The 13,931-nt window shown below is 37.7% G+C and overlaps 7 non-coding genes across 7 annotated transcripts; 4 read left to right on the top strand and 3 right to left on the bottom strand.

Annotated features, from left to right (window-relative positions):
- The first annotated feature begins 212 nt into the window (after positions 1–212).
- TRNAT-AGU (transfer RNA threonine (anticodon AGU)) lies at positions 213–286 on the top strand. The gene has a single exon. It is a non-coding gene; the product is annotated as a tRNA-Thr (tRNA).
- Positions 287–1,477: 1,191 nt separating this feature from the next.
- On the bottom strand, positions 1,478–1,559 carry TRNAS-GCU (transfer RNA serine (anticodon GCU)). Its single transcript has one exon. It is a non-coding gene; the product is annotated as a tRNA-Ser (tRNA).
- A 556-nt stretch (positions 1,560–2,115) lies between these two features.
- On the top strand, positions 2,116–2,189 carry TRNAT-AGU (transfer RNA threonine (anticodon AGU)). The gene has a single exon. It is a non-coding gene; the product is annotated as a tRNA-Thr (tRNA).
- A 1,191-nt stretch (positions 2,190–3,380) lies between these two features.
- TRNAS-GCU (transfer RNA serine (anticodon GCU)) lies at positions 3,381–3,462 on the bottom strand. Its single transcript has one exon. It is a non-coding gene; the product is annotated as a tRNA-Ser (tRNA).
- Positions 3,463–5,921: 2,459 nt separating this feature from the next.
- On the top strand, positions 5,922–5,995 carry TRNAT-AGU (transfer RNA threonine (anticodon AGU)). The gene has a single exon. It is a non-coding gene; the product is annotated as a tRNA-Thr (tRNA).
- A 1,191-nt stretch (positions 5,996–7,186) lies between these two features.
- TRNAS-GCU (transfer RNA serine (anticodon GCU)) lies at positions 7,187–7,268 on the bottom strand. The gene has a single exon. It is a non-coding gene; the product is annotated as a tRNA-Ser (tRNA).
- A 556-nt stretch (positions 7,269–7,824) lies between these two features.
- On the top strand, positions 7,825–7,898 carry TRNAT-AGU (transfer RNA threonine (anticodon AGU)). The gene has a single exon. It is a non-coding gene; the product is annotated as a tRNA-Thr (tRNA).
- Positions 7,899–13,931: the final 6,033 nt, after the last annotated feature.

Here is a 13,931-nt window from a genome sequence, read left to right as displayed (position 1 = left end):
TACAGCTTCTGTAAATTTGTCAGTCTTTTAAATGAATGCTCTTCAAAATTTATTTGGCTTCTTAAGTGTTATGACTGAGATTGAAATCTTATTCCATGTTTCTGCTCTACGTGGAATGGAACTCAAGCTCAATATTGTTTTGCTGCGCTAACCAGTTGAATGTTCGATTGGTGCTTCAATCTTCCTTGGATTTCAAATGCATGCCATCTTCTGGTGCTGTGGCTTAGTTGGTTAAAGCGCCTGTCTAGTAAACAGGAGATCCTGAGTTCGAATCTCAGCAGTGCCTTGTTTTCATCTCCTCACAAAGATGCTTCCTATCTTAAAAATAGGTGTTTCACTTGTGACTGATAGTGCAATTGTGAGATTAAAAATCTCTTCTATCTAAGAGATATAAAGGAAGAAAGGCGTCAAGCATGATAATGTAAAACTGGTTGATTTAGGTTTGAAATGCCTCCTATCTATGCATCTCTAATCCGTTTATCCAATGTATCTCACCTTTATGTCCTTTGGCTTAGTTGGTCAAAGAGCCTGTTTAGTAAACAGAAAATCTTGAATTTGAATGCCAGCAGTGCTATTCTTTCTTTATGTCAGTTTGGGGCTTCTTAACTCTCTAAGCAGGCTTTCTAATGTATCACACCTGTTTGTCTTAGTTGGTCAAAGAGCCTGTTTAGTAAACAGAAAATCTTGAATTTGAATGCCAGCAGTCCTCTTCCTTCTTTATCTCAGTTTAGGGCTGTTTAACTCTCTAAGCAGGCTTTCTAATGTATCACACCTGATTGTCCTTTGTCTTAGTTGGTCAAAGAGCCTATTTAGTAAATGGAAAATCTTGAATTTGAATGCCAGCAGTCCTTTTCCTTCTTTATCTCAGTTTAGGGCTGTTTAACTCTCTAAGCAGGCTTTCTAATGTATCACACCTGTTTGTCCTTTGTCTTAGTTGGTCAAAGAGCCTATTTAGTAAATGGAAAATCTTGAATTTGAATGCCAGCAGTCCTTTTCCTTCTTTATCTCAGTTTAGGGCTGTTTAACTCTCTAAGCAGGCTTTTTAATGTTTCGCACCTGTTTGTCCTTTGGCTTAGTTGGTCAAAGAGCCTATTTAGTAAATGGAAAATCTTGATTTTGAATGTCAGCAGTGCTTTCTATTCTTCATCTCATTTTGTGGGTTTTTACCCCAAAAAGAGGACTTTTACTCTTGTTTGTCATCAAATATTAATTTCCCACAGCCCTAATATAGTGCAATTGAGAAAAAAAATTCTCTGCTGTTGAAACACTTTAAAAAGAATTAGAGGATATAATTTTCTTTACAGAATATAGGATGGCATTAAGCTTTACAAATTAAAACCAGTAGATTTACAGATCTGACTCTGCAAAGTTTGATAGCAGCACAGGAGTATTGTAAACTTTCATGCTTGAAGTGTCCACCGCTTGGGTTAAAAATGAAAACCAAACCATTCAACACGAAAGAAGAAGCAGCTTAATCCGACGAGGATGGGATTCGAACCCATGCATGCAGAGCACAATGGATTAGCAGTCCATCGCCTTAACCACTCTGCCACCTCGTCTACATAGCACCTGTGCGTTTAGGTGGGAAGATGTTGAGAGGGTTTTTACCAGTCAGTGTTTTTTCACTGAAGATTGTATGTTGGCTTTTGTCAGAGTTGCCTTATCTCGTCAACTACAGTGCCTGTTGTTTGAAGTTAGCTTGGGGAAAACTCTATCAGAAATGAACCAGTGCTGAGGTTTTTAATATCAATTAGTCATAATTTTTCCTCCTTTTGGTTTTGCCATGGCATTTCTTCAATCTGTCTATTCTGTGTCATAACTTGGAAGCAAAACAAGTCCCAAATTTCAGCTGTGCTAAAAGATGGCTCATTCAATTGCAAAACTTCAAAGCCTTTGTCCTCGATACAGCTTCTGTAAATTTGTCAGTCTTTTAAATGAATGCTCTTCAAAATTTATTTGGCTTCTTAAGTGTTATGACTGAGATTGAAATCTTATTCCATGTTTCTGCTCTACGTGGAATGGAACTCAAGCTCAATATTGTTTTGCTGCGCTAACCAGTTGAATGTTCGATTGGTGCTTCAATCTTCCTTGGATTTCAAATGCATGCCATCTTCTGGTGCTGTGGCTTAGTTGGTTAAAGCGCCTGTCTAGTAAACAGGAGATCCTGAGTTCGAATCTCAGCAGTGCCTTGTTTTCATCTCCTCACAAAGATGCTTCCTATCTTAAAAATAGGTGTTTCACTTGTGACTGATAGTGCAATTGTGAGATTAAAAATCTCTTCTATCTAAGAGATATAAAGGAAGAAAGGCGTCAAGCATGATAATGTAAAACCGGTTGATTTAGTTTTGAAATGCCTCCTATCTATGCATCTCTAATCCGTTTATCCAATGTATCTCACCTTTATGTCCTTTGGCTTAGTTGGTCAAAGAGCCTGTTTAGTAAACAGAAAATCTTGAATTTGAATGCCAGCAGTGCTATTCTTTCTTTATGTCAGTTTGGGGCTTCTTAACTCTCTAAGCAGGCTTTCTAATGTATCACACCTGTTTGTCTTAGTTGGTCAAAGAGCCTGTTTAGTAAACAGAAAATCTTGAATTTGAATGCCAGCAGTCCTCTTCCTTCTTTATCTCAGTTTAGGGCTGTTTAACTCTCTAAGCAGGCTTTCTAATGTATCACACCTGATTGTCCTTTGTCTTAGTTGGTCAAAGAGCCTATTTAGTAAATGGAAAATCTTGAATTTGAATGCCAGCAGTCCTTTTCCTTCTTTATCTCAGTTTAGGGCTGTTTAACTCTCTAAGCAGGCTTTCTAATGTATCACACCTGTTTGTCCTTTGTCTTAGTTGGTCAAAGAGCCTATTTAGTAAATGGAAAATCTTGAATTTGAATGCCAGCAGTCCTTTTCCTTCTTTATCTCAGTTTAGGGCTGTTTAACTCTCTAAGCAGGCTTTTTAATGTTTCGCACCTGTTTGTCCTTTGGCTTAGTTGGTCAAAGAGCCTATTTAGTAAATGGAAAATCTTGATTTTGAATGTCAGCAGTGCTTTCTATTCTTCATCTCATTTTGTGGGTTTTTACCCCAAAAAGAGGACTTTTACTCTTGTTTGTCATCAAATATTAATTTCCCACAGCCCTAATATAGTGCAATTGAGAAAAAAAATTCTCTGCTGTTGAAACACTTTAAAAAGAATTAGAGGATATAATTTTCTTTACAGAATATAGGATGGCATTAAGCTTTACAAATTAAAACCAGTAGATTTACAGATCTGACTCTGCAAAGTTTGATAGCAGCACAGGAGTATTGTAAACTTTCATGCTTGAAGTGTCCACCGCTTGGGTTAAAAATGAAAACCAAACCATTCAACACGAAAGAAGAAGCAGCTTAATCCGACGAGGATGGGATTCGAACCCATGCATGCAGAGCACAATGGATTAGCAGTCCATCGCCTTAACCACTCGGCCACCTCGTCTACATAGCACCTGTGCGTTTAGGTGGGAAGATGTTGAGAGGGTTTTTACCAGTCAGTGTTTTTTCACTGAAGATTGTATGTTGGCTTTTGTCAGAGTTGCCTTATCTCGTCAACTACAGTGCCTGTTGTTTGAAGTTAGCTTGGGGAAAACTCTATCAGAAATGAACCAGTGCTGAGGTTTTTAATATCAATTAGTCATAATTTTTCCTCCTTTTGGTTTTGCCATGGCATTTCTTCAATCTGTCTATTCTGTGTCATAACTTGGAAGCAAAACAAGTCCCAAATTTCAGCTGTGCTAAAAGATGGCTCATTCAATTGCAAAACTTCAAAGCCTTTGTCCTCGATACAGCTTCTGTAAATTTGTCAGTCTTTTAAATGAATGCTCTTCAAAATTTATTTGGCTTCTTAAGTGTTATGACTGAGATTGAAATCTTATTCCATGTTTCTGCTCTACGTGGAATGGAACTCAAGCTCAATATTGTTTTGCTGCGCTAACCAGTTGAATGTTCGATTGGTGCTTCAATCTTCCTTGGATTTCAAATGCATGCCATCTTCTGGTGCTGTGGCTTAGTTGGTTAAAGCGCCTGTCTAGTAAACAGGAGATCCTGAGTTCGAATCTCAGAAGTGCTTTGTTTTCATCTCCTCACAAAGAAGCTTCCTATCTTAAAAATAGGTGTTTCACTTGTGACTGATAGTGCAATTGTGAGATTAAAAATCTCTTCTATCTAAGAGATATAAAGGAAGAAAGGCGTCAAGCATGACAATGTAAAACCGGTTGATTTAGTTTTGAAATGCCTCCTATCTATGCATCTCTAATCCGTTTATCCAATGTATCTCACCTTTATGTCCTTTGGCTTAGTTGGTCAAAGAGCCTGTTTAGTAAACAGAAAATCTTGAATTTGAATGCCAGCAGTGCTATTCTTTCTTTATGTCAGTTTGGGGCTTCTTAACTCTCTAAGCAGGCTTTCTAATGTATCACACCTGTTTGTCTTAGTTGGTCAAAGAGCCTGTTTAGTAAACAGAAAATCTTGAATTTGAATGCCAGCAGTCCTCTTCCTTCTTTATCTCAGTTTAGGGCTGTTTAACTCTCTAAGCAGGCTTTCTAATGTATCACACCTGATTGTCCTTTGTCTTAGTTGGTCAAAGAGCCTATTTAGTAAATGGAAAATCTTGAATTTGAATGCCAGCAGTCCTTTTCCTTCTTTATCTCAGTTTAGGGCTGTTTAACTCTCTAAGCAGGCTTTCTAATGTATCACACCTGTTTGTCCTTTGTCTTAGTTGGTCAAAGAGCCTATTTAGTAAATGGAAAATCTTGAATTTGAATGCCAGCAGTCCTTTTCCTTCTTTATCTCAGTTTAGGGCTGTTTAACTCTCTAAGCAGGCTTTTTAATGTTTCGCACCTGTTTGTCCTTTGGCTTAGTTGGTCAAAGAGCCTATTTAGTAAATGGAAAATCTTGATTTTGAATGTCAGCAGTGCTTTCTATTCTTCATCTCATTTTGTGGGTTTTTACCCCAAAAAGAGGACTTTTACTCTTGTTTGTCATCAAATATTAATTTCCCACAGCCCTAATATAGTGCAATTGAGAAAAAAAATTCTCTGCTGTTGAAACACTTTAAAAAGAATTAGAGGATATAATTTTCTTTACAGAATATAGGATGGCATTAAGCTTTACAAATTAAAACCAGTAGATTTACAGATCTGACTCTGCAAAGTTTGATAGCAGCACAGGAGTATTGTAAACTTTCATGCTTGAAGTGTCCACCGCTTGGGTTAAAAATGAAAACCAAACCATTCAACACGAAAGAAGAAGCAGCTTAATCCGACGAGGATGGGATTCGAACCCATGCATGCAGAGCACAATGGATTAGCACTCCATCGCCTTAACCACTCTGCCACCTCGTCTACATAGCACCTGTGCGTTTAGGTGGGAAGATGTTGAGAGGGTTTTTACCAGTCAGTGTTTTTTCACTGAAGATTGTATGTTGGCTTTTGTCAGAGTTGCCTTATCTCGTCAACTACAGTGCCTGTTGTTTGAAGTTAGCTTGGGGAAAACTCTATCAGAAATGAACCAGTGCTGAGGTTTTTAATATCAATTAGTCATAATTTTTCCTCCTTTTGGTTTTGCCATGGCATTTCTTCAATCTGTCTATTCTGTGTCATAACTTGGAAGCAAAACAAGTCCCAAATTTCAGCTGTGCTAAAAGATGGCTCATTCAATTGCAAAACTTCAAAGCCTTTGTCCTCGATACAGCTTCTGTAAATTTGTCAGTCTTTTAAATGAATGCTCTTCAAAATTTATTTGGCTTCTTAAGTGTTATGACTGAGATTGAAATCTTATTCCATGTTTCTGCTCTACGTGGAATGGAACTCAAGCTCAATATTGTTTTGCTGCGCTAACCAGTTGAATGTTCGATTGGTGCTTCAATCTTCCTTGGATTTCAAATGCATGCCATCTTCTGGTGCTGTGGCTTAGTTGGTTAAAGCGCCTGTCTAGTAAACAGGAGATCCTGAGTTCGAATCTCAGCAGTGCCTTGTTTTCATCTCCTCACAAAGATGCTTCCTATCTTAAAAATAGGTGTTTCACTTGTGACTGATAGTGCAATTGTGAGATTAAAAATCTCTTCTATCTAAGAGATATAAAGGAAGAAAGGCGTCAAGCATGATAATGTAAAACTGGTTGATTTAGGTTTGAAATGCCTCCTATCTATGCATCTCTAATCCGTTTATCCAATGTATCTCACCTTTATGTCCTTTGGCTTAGTTGGTCAAAGAGCCTGTTTAGTAAACAGAAAATCTTGAATTTGAATGCCAGCAGTGCTATTCTTTCTTTATGTCAGTTTGGGGCTTCTTAACTCTCTAAGCAGGCTTTCTAATGTATCACACCTGTTTGTCTTAGTTGGTCAAAGAGCCTGTTTAGTAAACAGAAAATCTTGAATTTGAATGCCAGCAGTCCTCTTCCTTCTTTATCTCAGTTTAGGGCTGTTTAACTCTCTAAGCAGGCTTTCTAATGTATCACACCTGATTGTCCTTTGTCTTAGTTGGTCAAAGAGCCTATTTAGTAAATGGAAAATCTTGAATTTGAATGCCAGCAGTCCTTTTCCTTCTTTATCTCAGTTTAGGGCTGTTTAACTCTCTAAGCAGGCTTTCTAATGTATCACACCTGTTTGTCCTTTGTCTTAGTTGGTCAAAGAGCCTATTTAGTAAATGGAAAATCTTGAATTTGAATGCCAGCAGTCCTTTTCCTTCTTTATCTCAGTTTAGGGCTGTTTAACTCTCTAAGCAGGCTTTTTAATGTTTCGCACCTGTTTGTCCTTTGGCTTAGTTGGTCAAAGAGCCTATTTAGTAAATGGAAAATCTTGATTTTGAATGTCAGCAGTGCTTTCTATTCTTCATCTCATTTTGTGGGTTTTTACCCCAAAAAGAGGACTTTTACTCTTGTTTGTCATCAAATATTAATTTCCCACAGCCCTAATATAGTGCAATTGAGAAAAAAAATTCTCTGCTGTTGAAACACTTTAAAAAGAATTAGAGGATATAATTTTCTTTACAGAATATAGGATGGCATTAAGCTTTACAAATTAAAACCAGTAGATTTACAGATCTGACTCTGCAAAGTTTGATAGCAGCACAGGAGTATTGTAAACTTTCATGCTTGAAGTGTCCACCGCTTGGGTTAAAAATGAAAACCAAACCATTCAACACGAAAGAAGAAGCAGCTTAATCCGACGAGGATGGGATTCGAACCCATGCATGCAGAGCACAATGGATTAGCAGTCCATCGCCTTAACCACTCTGCCACCTCGTCTACATAGCACCTGTGCGTTTAGGTGGGAAGATGTTGAGAGGGTTTTTACCAGTCAGTGTTTTTTCACTGAAGATTGTATGTTGGCTTTTGTCAGAGTTGCCTTATCTCGTCAACTACAGTGCCTGTTGTTTGAAGTTAGCTTGGGGAAAACTCTATCAGAAATGAACCAGTGCTGAGGTTTTTAATATCAATTAGTCATAATTTTTCCTCCTTTTGGTTTTGCCATGGCATTTCTTCAATCTGTCTATTCTGTGTCATAACTTGGAAGCAAAACAAGTCCCAAATTTCAGCTGTGCTAAAAGATGGCTCATTCAATTGCAAAACTTCAAAGCCTTTGTCCTCGATACAGCTTCTGTAAATTTGTCAGTCTTTTAAATGAATGCTCTTCAAAATTTATTTGGCTTCTTAAGTGTTATGACTGAGATTGAAATCTTATTCCATGTTTCTGCTCTACGTGGAATGGAACTCAAGCTCAATATTGTTTTGCTGCGCTAACCAGTTGAATGTTCGATTGGTGCTTCAATCTTCCTTGGATTTCAAATGCATGCCATCTTCTGGTGCTGTGGCTTAGTTGGTTAAAGCGCCTGTCTAGTAAACAGGAGATCCTGAGTTCGAATCTCAGCAGTGCCTTGTTTTCATCTCCTCACAAAGATGCTTCCTATCTTAAAAATAGGTGTTTCACTTGTGACTGATAGTGCAATTGTGAGATTAAAAATCTCTTCTATCTAAGAGATATAAAGGAAGAAAGGCGTCAAGCATGATAATGTAAAACCGGTTGATTTAGTTTTGAAATGCCTCCTATCTATGCATCTCTAATCCGTTTATCCAATGTATCTCACCTTTATGTCCTTTGGCTTAGTTGGTCAAAGAGCCTGTTTAGTAAACAGAAAATCTTGAATTTGAATGCCAGCAGTGCTATTCTTTCTTTATGTCAGTTTGGGGCTTCTTAACTCTCTAAGCAGGCTTTCTAATGTATCACACCTGTTTGTCTTAGTTGGTCAAAGAGCCTGTTTAGTAAACAGAAAATCTTGAATTTGAATGCCAGCAGTCCTCTTCCTTCTTTATCTCAGTTTAGGGCTGTTTAACTCTCTAAGCAGGCTTTCTAATGTATCACACCTGATTGTCCTTTGTCTTAGTTGGTCAAAGAGCCTATTTAGTAAATGGAAAATCTTGAATTTGAATGCCAGCAGTCCTTTTCCTTCTTTATCTCAGTTTAGGGCTGTTTAACTCTCTAAGCAGGCTTTCTAATGTATCACACCTGTTTGTCCTTTGTCTTAGTTGGTCAAAGAGCCTATTTAGTAAATGGAAAATCTTGAATTTGAATGCCAGCAGTCCTTTTCCTTCTTTATCTCAGTTTAGGGCTGTTTAACTCTCTAAGCAGGCTTTTTAATGTTTCGCACCTGTTTGTCCTTTGGCTTAGTTGGTCAAAGAGCCTATTTAGTAAATGGAAAATCTTGATTTTGAATGTCAGCAGTGCTTTCTATTCTTCATCTCATTTTGTGGGTTTTTACCCCAAAAAGAGGACTTTTACTCTTGTTTGTCATCAAATATTAATTTCCCACAGCCCTAATATAGTGCAATTGAGAAAAAAAATTCTCTGCTGTTGAAACACTTTAAAAAGAATTAGAGGATATAATTTTCTTTACAGAATATAGGATGGCATTAAGCTTTACAAATTAAAACCAGTAGATTTACAGATCTGACTCTGCAAAGTTTGATAGCAGCACAGGAGTATTGTAAACTTTCATGCTTGAAGTGTCCACCGCTTGGGTTAAAAATGAAAACCAAACCTATGCATGCAGAGCACAATGGATTAGCAGTCCATCGCCTTAACCACTCGTCCACCTCGTCTACATAGCACCTGTGCGTTTAGGTGGGAAGATGTTGAGAGGGTTTTTACCAGTCAGTGTTTTTTCACTGAAGATTGTATGTTGGCTTTTGTCAGAGTTGCCTTATCTCGTCAACTACAGTGCCTGTTGTTTGAAGTTAGCTTGGGGAAAACTCTATCAGAAATGAACCAGTGCTGAGGTTTTTAATATCAATTAGTCATAATTTTTCCTCCTTTTGGTTTTGCCATGGCATTTCTTCAATCTGTCTATTCTGTGTCATAACTTGGAAGCAAAACAAGTCCCAAATTTCAGCTGTGCTAAAAGATGGCTCATTCAATTGCAAAACTTCAAAGCCTTTGTCCTCGATACAGCTTCTGTAAATTTGTCAGTCTTTTAAATGAATGCTCTTCAAAATTTATTTGGCTTCTTAAGTGTTATGACTGAGATTGAAATCTTATTCCATGTTTCTGCTCTACGTGGAATGGAACTCAAGCTCAATATTGTTTTGATATCTTCTATCTAAGAGATATAAAGGAAGAAAGATGACGTCAAGCATGACAATGTAAAACCAGTTGATTTAGTTTTGAAATGCCTCCTTTCTATGCATCTCTAATCCGTTTATCCAATGTATCTCACCTTTATGTCCTTTGGCTTAGTTGGTCAAAGAGCCTGTTTAGTAAACAGAAAATCTTGAATTTGAATGCCAGCAGTGCTATTCTTTCTTTATGTCAGTTTGGGGCTTCTTAACTCTCTAAGCAGGCTTTCTAATGTATCACACCTGTTTGTCCTTTGTCTTAGTTGGTCAAATAGCCTGTTTAGTAAACAGAAAATCTTGAATTTGAATGCCAGCAGTGCTATTCTTTCTTTATGTCAGTTTGGGGCTTCTTAACTCTCTAAGCAGGCTTTCTAATGTATCACACCTGTTTGTCCTTTGTCTTAGTTGGTCAAAGAGCCTGTTTAGTAAACAGAAAATCTTGAATTTGAATGCCAGCAGTGCTATTCTTTCTTTATGTCAGTTTGGGGCTTCTTAACTCTCTAAGCAGGCTTTCTAATGTATCACACCTGTTTGTCCTTTGTCTTAGTTGGTCAAAGAGCCTGTTTAGTAAACAGAAAATCTTGAATTTGAATGCCAGCAGTGCTATTCTTTCTTTATGTCAGTTTGGGGCTTCTTAACTCTCTAAGCAGGCTTTCTAATGTATCACACCTGTTTGTCCTTTGTCTTAGTTGGTCAAAGAGCCTGTTTAGTAAACAGAAAATCTTGAATTTGAATGCCAGCAGTGCTATTCTTTCTTTATGTCAGTTAGGGGCTTCTTAACTCTCTAAGCAGGCTTTCTAATGTATCACACCTGTTTGTCCTTTGTCTTAGTTGGTCAAAGAGCCTGTTTAGTAAACAGAAAATATTGAATTTGAATGCCAGCAGTCCTCTTCCTTCTTTATCTCAGTTTAGGGCTGTTTAACTCTCTAAGCAGGCTTTCTAATGTATCACACCTGTTTGTCCTTTGTCTTAGTTGGTCAAAGAGCCTATTTAGTAAATGGAAAATCTTGATTTTGAATGTCAGCAGTGCTTTCTATTCTTCATCTCATTTTGTGGGTTTTTACCCCAAAAAGAGGACTTTTACTCTTGTTTGTCATCAAATATTAATTTCCCACAGCCCTAATATAGTGCAATTGAGAAATAAAATTCTCTGCTGTTGAAACACTTTAAAAGGAATTAGAGGATATAATTTTCTTTACAGAATATAGGATGGCATCAAGCTTTACAAATTAAAACCAGTGGATTTACAGATCTGACTCTGCAAAGTTTGATAGCAGCACAGAAGTATTGTAAACTTTCATGCTTGAAGTGTCCACGGCTTGGGTTAAAAATGAAAACCAAAACATTCAACACGAAAGATGAAGCAGCTTAATCCGACGAGGTTGGGATTCGAACCCATGCATGCAGAGCACAATGGTTTAGCAGTCCTTCGCCTTATCCACTCGGCCACCTCGTCTACATAGTGCCCGTGCGTTTAGGTGGGAAGATGTTGAGAGGGTTTTTACCAGTCAGTGTTTTTTCACTGAAGATTGTATGTTGGCTTTTGTCAGAGTTGCCTTATCTCGTCAACTACAGTGCCTGTTGTTTGAAGTTAGCTTGGGGAAAACTCTATCAGAAATGAACCAGTGCTGAGGTTTTTAATATCAATTAGTCATAATTTTTCCTCCTTTTGGTTTTGCCATGGCATTTCTTCAATCTGTCTATTCTGTGTCATAACTTGGAAGCAAAACAAGTCCCAAATTTCAGCTGTGCTAAAAGATGGCTCATTCAATTGCAAAACTTCAAAGCCTTTATCCTCGATACAGCTTCTGTAAATTTGTCAGTCTTTTAAATGAATGCTCTTCAAAATTTACTTGGCTTCTTAAGTGTTATGACTGAGATTGAAATCTTATTCCATGTTTCTGCTCTACGTGGAATGGAACTCAAGCTCAATATTGTTTTGCTGCGCTAACCAGTTGAATGTTCGATTGGTTCTTCAATCTTCCTTGGATTTCAAACGCATGCCATCTTCTGGTGCTGTGGCTTAGTTGGTTAAAGCGCCTGTCTAGTAAACAGGAGATCCTGAGTTCGAATCTCAGCAGTGCTTTGTTTTCATCTCCTCACAAAGAAGCTTCCTATCTTAAAAATAGGTGTTTCACTTGCGACTGATAGTGCAATTGTGAGATTAAAAATCTCTTCTATTTAAGTTATATAACGGAAGAAAGATGGCGTCAAGCATGACAATGTAAAACCAGTTTATTTAGTTTTGAAATGCCTCCTTTCTATGCATGTCTAATCCGTTCATCCAATGTATCTCACCTTTATGTCCTTTGGCTTAGTTGGTCAAAGAGCCTGTTTAGTAAACAGAAAATCTTGAATTTGAATGCCAGCAGTGCTATTCTTTCTTTATGTCAGTTTGGGGCTTCTTAACTCTCTAAGCAGGCTTTCTAATGTATCACACCTGTTTGTCCTTTGTCTTAGTTGGTCAAAGAGCCTGTTTAGTAAACAGAAAATCTTGAATTTGAATGCCAGCAGTGCTATTCTTTCTTTATGTCAGTTTGGGGCTTCTTAACTCTCTAAGCAGGCTTTCTAATGTATCACACCTGTTTGTCCTTTGTCTTAGTTGGTCAAAGAGCCTGTTTAGTAAACAGAAAATCTTGAATTTGAATGCCAGCAGTGCTATTCTTTCTTTATGTCAGTTAGGGGCTTCTTAACTCTCTAAGCAGGCTTTCTAATGTATCACACCTGTTTGTCCTTTGTCTTAGTTGGTCAAAGAGCCTGTTTAGTAAACAGAAAATCTTGAATTTGAATGCCAGCAGTCCTCTTCCTTCTTTATCTCAGTTTAGGGCTGTTTAACTCTCTAAGCAGGCTTTCTAATGTATCACACCTGTTTGTCCTTTGTCTTAGTTGGTCAAAGAGCCTATTTAGTAAACAGAAAATCTTGAATTTGAATGCCAGCAGTCCTCTTCCTTCTTTATCTCAGTTTAGGGCTGTTTAACTCTCTAAGCAGGCTTTCTAATGTATCACACCTGTTTGTCCTTTGTCTTAGTTGGTCAAAGAGCCTATTTAGTAAATGGAAAATCTTGATTTTGAATGTCAGCAGTGCTTTCTATTCTTCATCTCATTTTGTGGGTTTTTACCCCAAAAAGAGGACTTTTACTCTTGTTTGTCATCAAATATTAATTTCCCACAGCCCTAATATAGTGCAATTGAGAAATAAAATTCTCTGCTGTTGAAACACTTTAAAAGGAATTAGAGGATATAATTTTCTTTACAGAATATAGGATGGCATCAAGCTTTACAAATTAAAACCAGTGGATTTACAGATCTGACTCTGCAAAGTTTGATAGCAGCACAGAAGTATTGTAAACTTTCATGCTTGAAGTGTCCACGGCTTGGGTTAAAAATGAAAACCAAAACATTCAACACGAAAGAAGAAGCAGATTAATCCGACGAGGTTGGGATTCGAACCCATGCATGCAGAGCACAATGGTTTAGCAGTCCATCGCCTTATCCACTCGGCCACCTCGTCTACATAGTGCCCGTGCGTTTAGGTGGGAAGATGTTGAGAGGGTTTTTACCAGTCAGTGTTTTTTCACTGAAGATTGTATGTTGGCTTTTGTCAGAGTTGCCTTATCTCGTCAACTACAGTGCCTGTTGTTTGAAGTTAGCTTGGGGAAAACTCTATCAGAAATGAACCAGTGCTGAGGTTTTTAATATCAATTAGTCATAATTTTTCCTCCTTTTGGTTTTGCCATGGCATTTCTTCAATCTGTCTATTCTGTGTCATAACTTGGAAGCAAAACAAGTCCCAAATTTCAGCTGTGCTAAAAGATGGCTCATTCAATTGCAAAACTTCAAAGCCTTTATCCTCGATACAGCTTCTGTAAATTTGTCAGTCTTTTAAATGAATGCTCTTCAAAATTTACTTGGCTTCTTAAGTGTTATGACTGAGATTGAAATCTTATTCCATGTTTCTGCTCTACGTGGAATGGAACTCAAGCTCAATATTGTTTTGCTGCGCTAACCAGTTGAATGTTCGATTGGTTCTTCAATCTTCCTTGGATTTCAAATGCATGCCATCTTCTGGTGCTGTGGCTTAGTTGGTTAAAGCGCCTGTCTAGTAAACAGGAGATCCTGAGTTCGAATCTCAGCAGTGCTTTGTTTTCATCTCCTCACAAAGAAGCTTCCTATCTTAAAAATAGGTGTTTCACTTGCGACTGATAGTGCAATTGTGAGATTAAAAATCTCTTCTATCTAAGTTATATAACGGAAGAAAGATGGCGTCAAGCATGACAATGTAAAACCAGTTTATTTAGT

The sequence above is a fragment of the Dendrobates tinctorius genome, unplaced genomic scaffold, assembly GCF_039654945.1.
Source record: "Dendrobates tinctorius isolate UK_male_01 unplaced genomic scaffold, ASM3965494v1 ptg000254l, whole genome shotgun sequence".
NCBI lineage: Eukaryota > Metazoa > Chordata > Amphibia > Anura > Dendrobatidae > Dendrobates > Dendrobates tinctorius.
The sequence above is the reverse complement of the archived record's forward strand: the minus strand, read 5'-3'. Positions and strand labels throughout refer to the sequence as shown.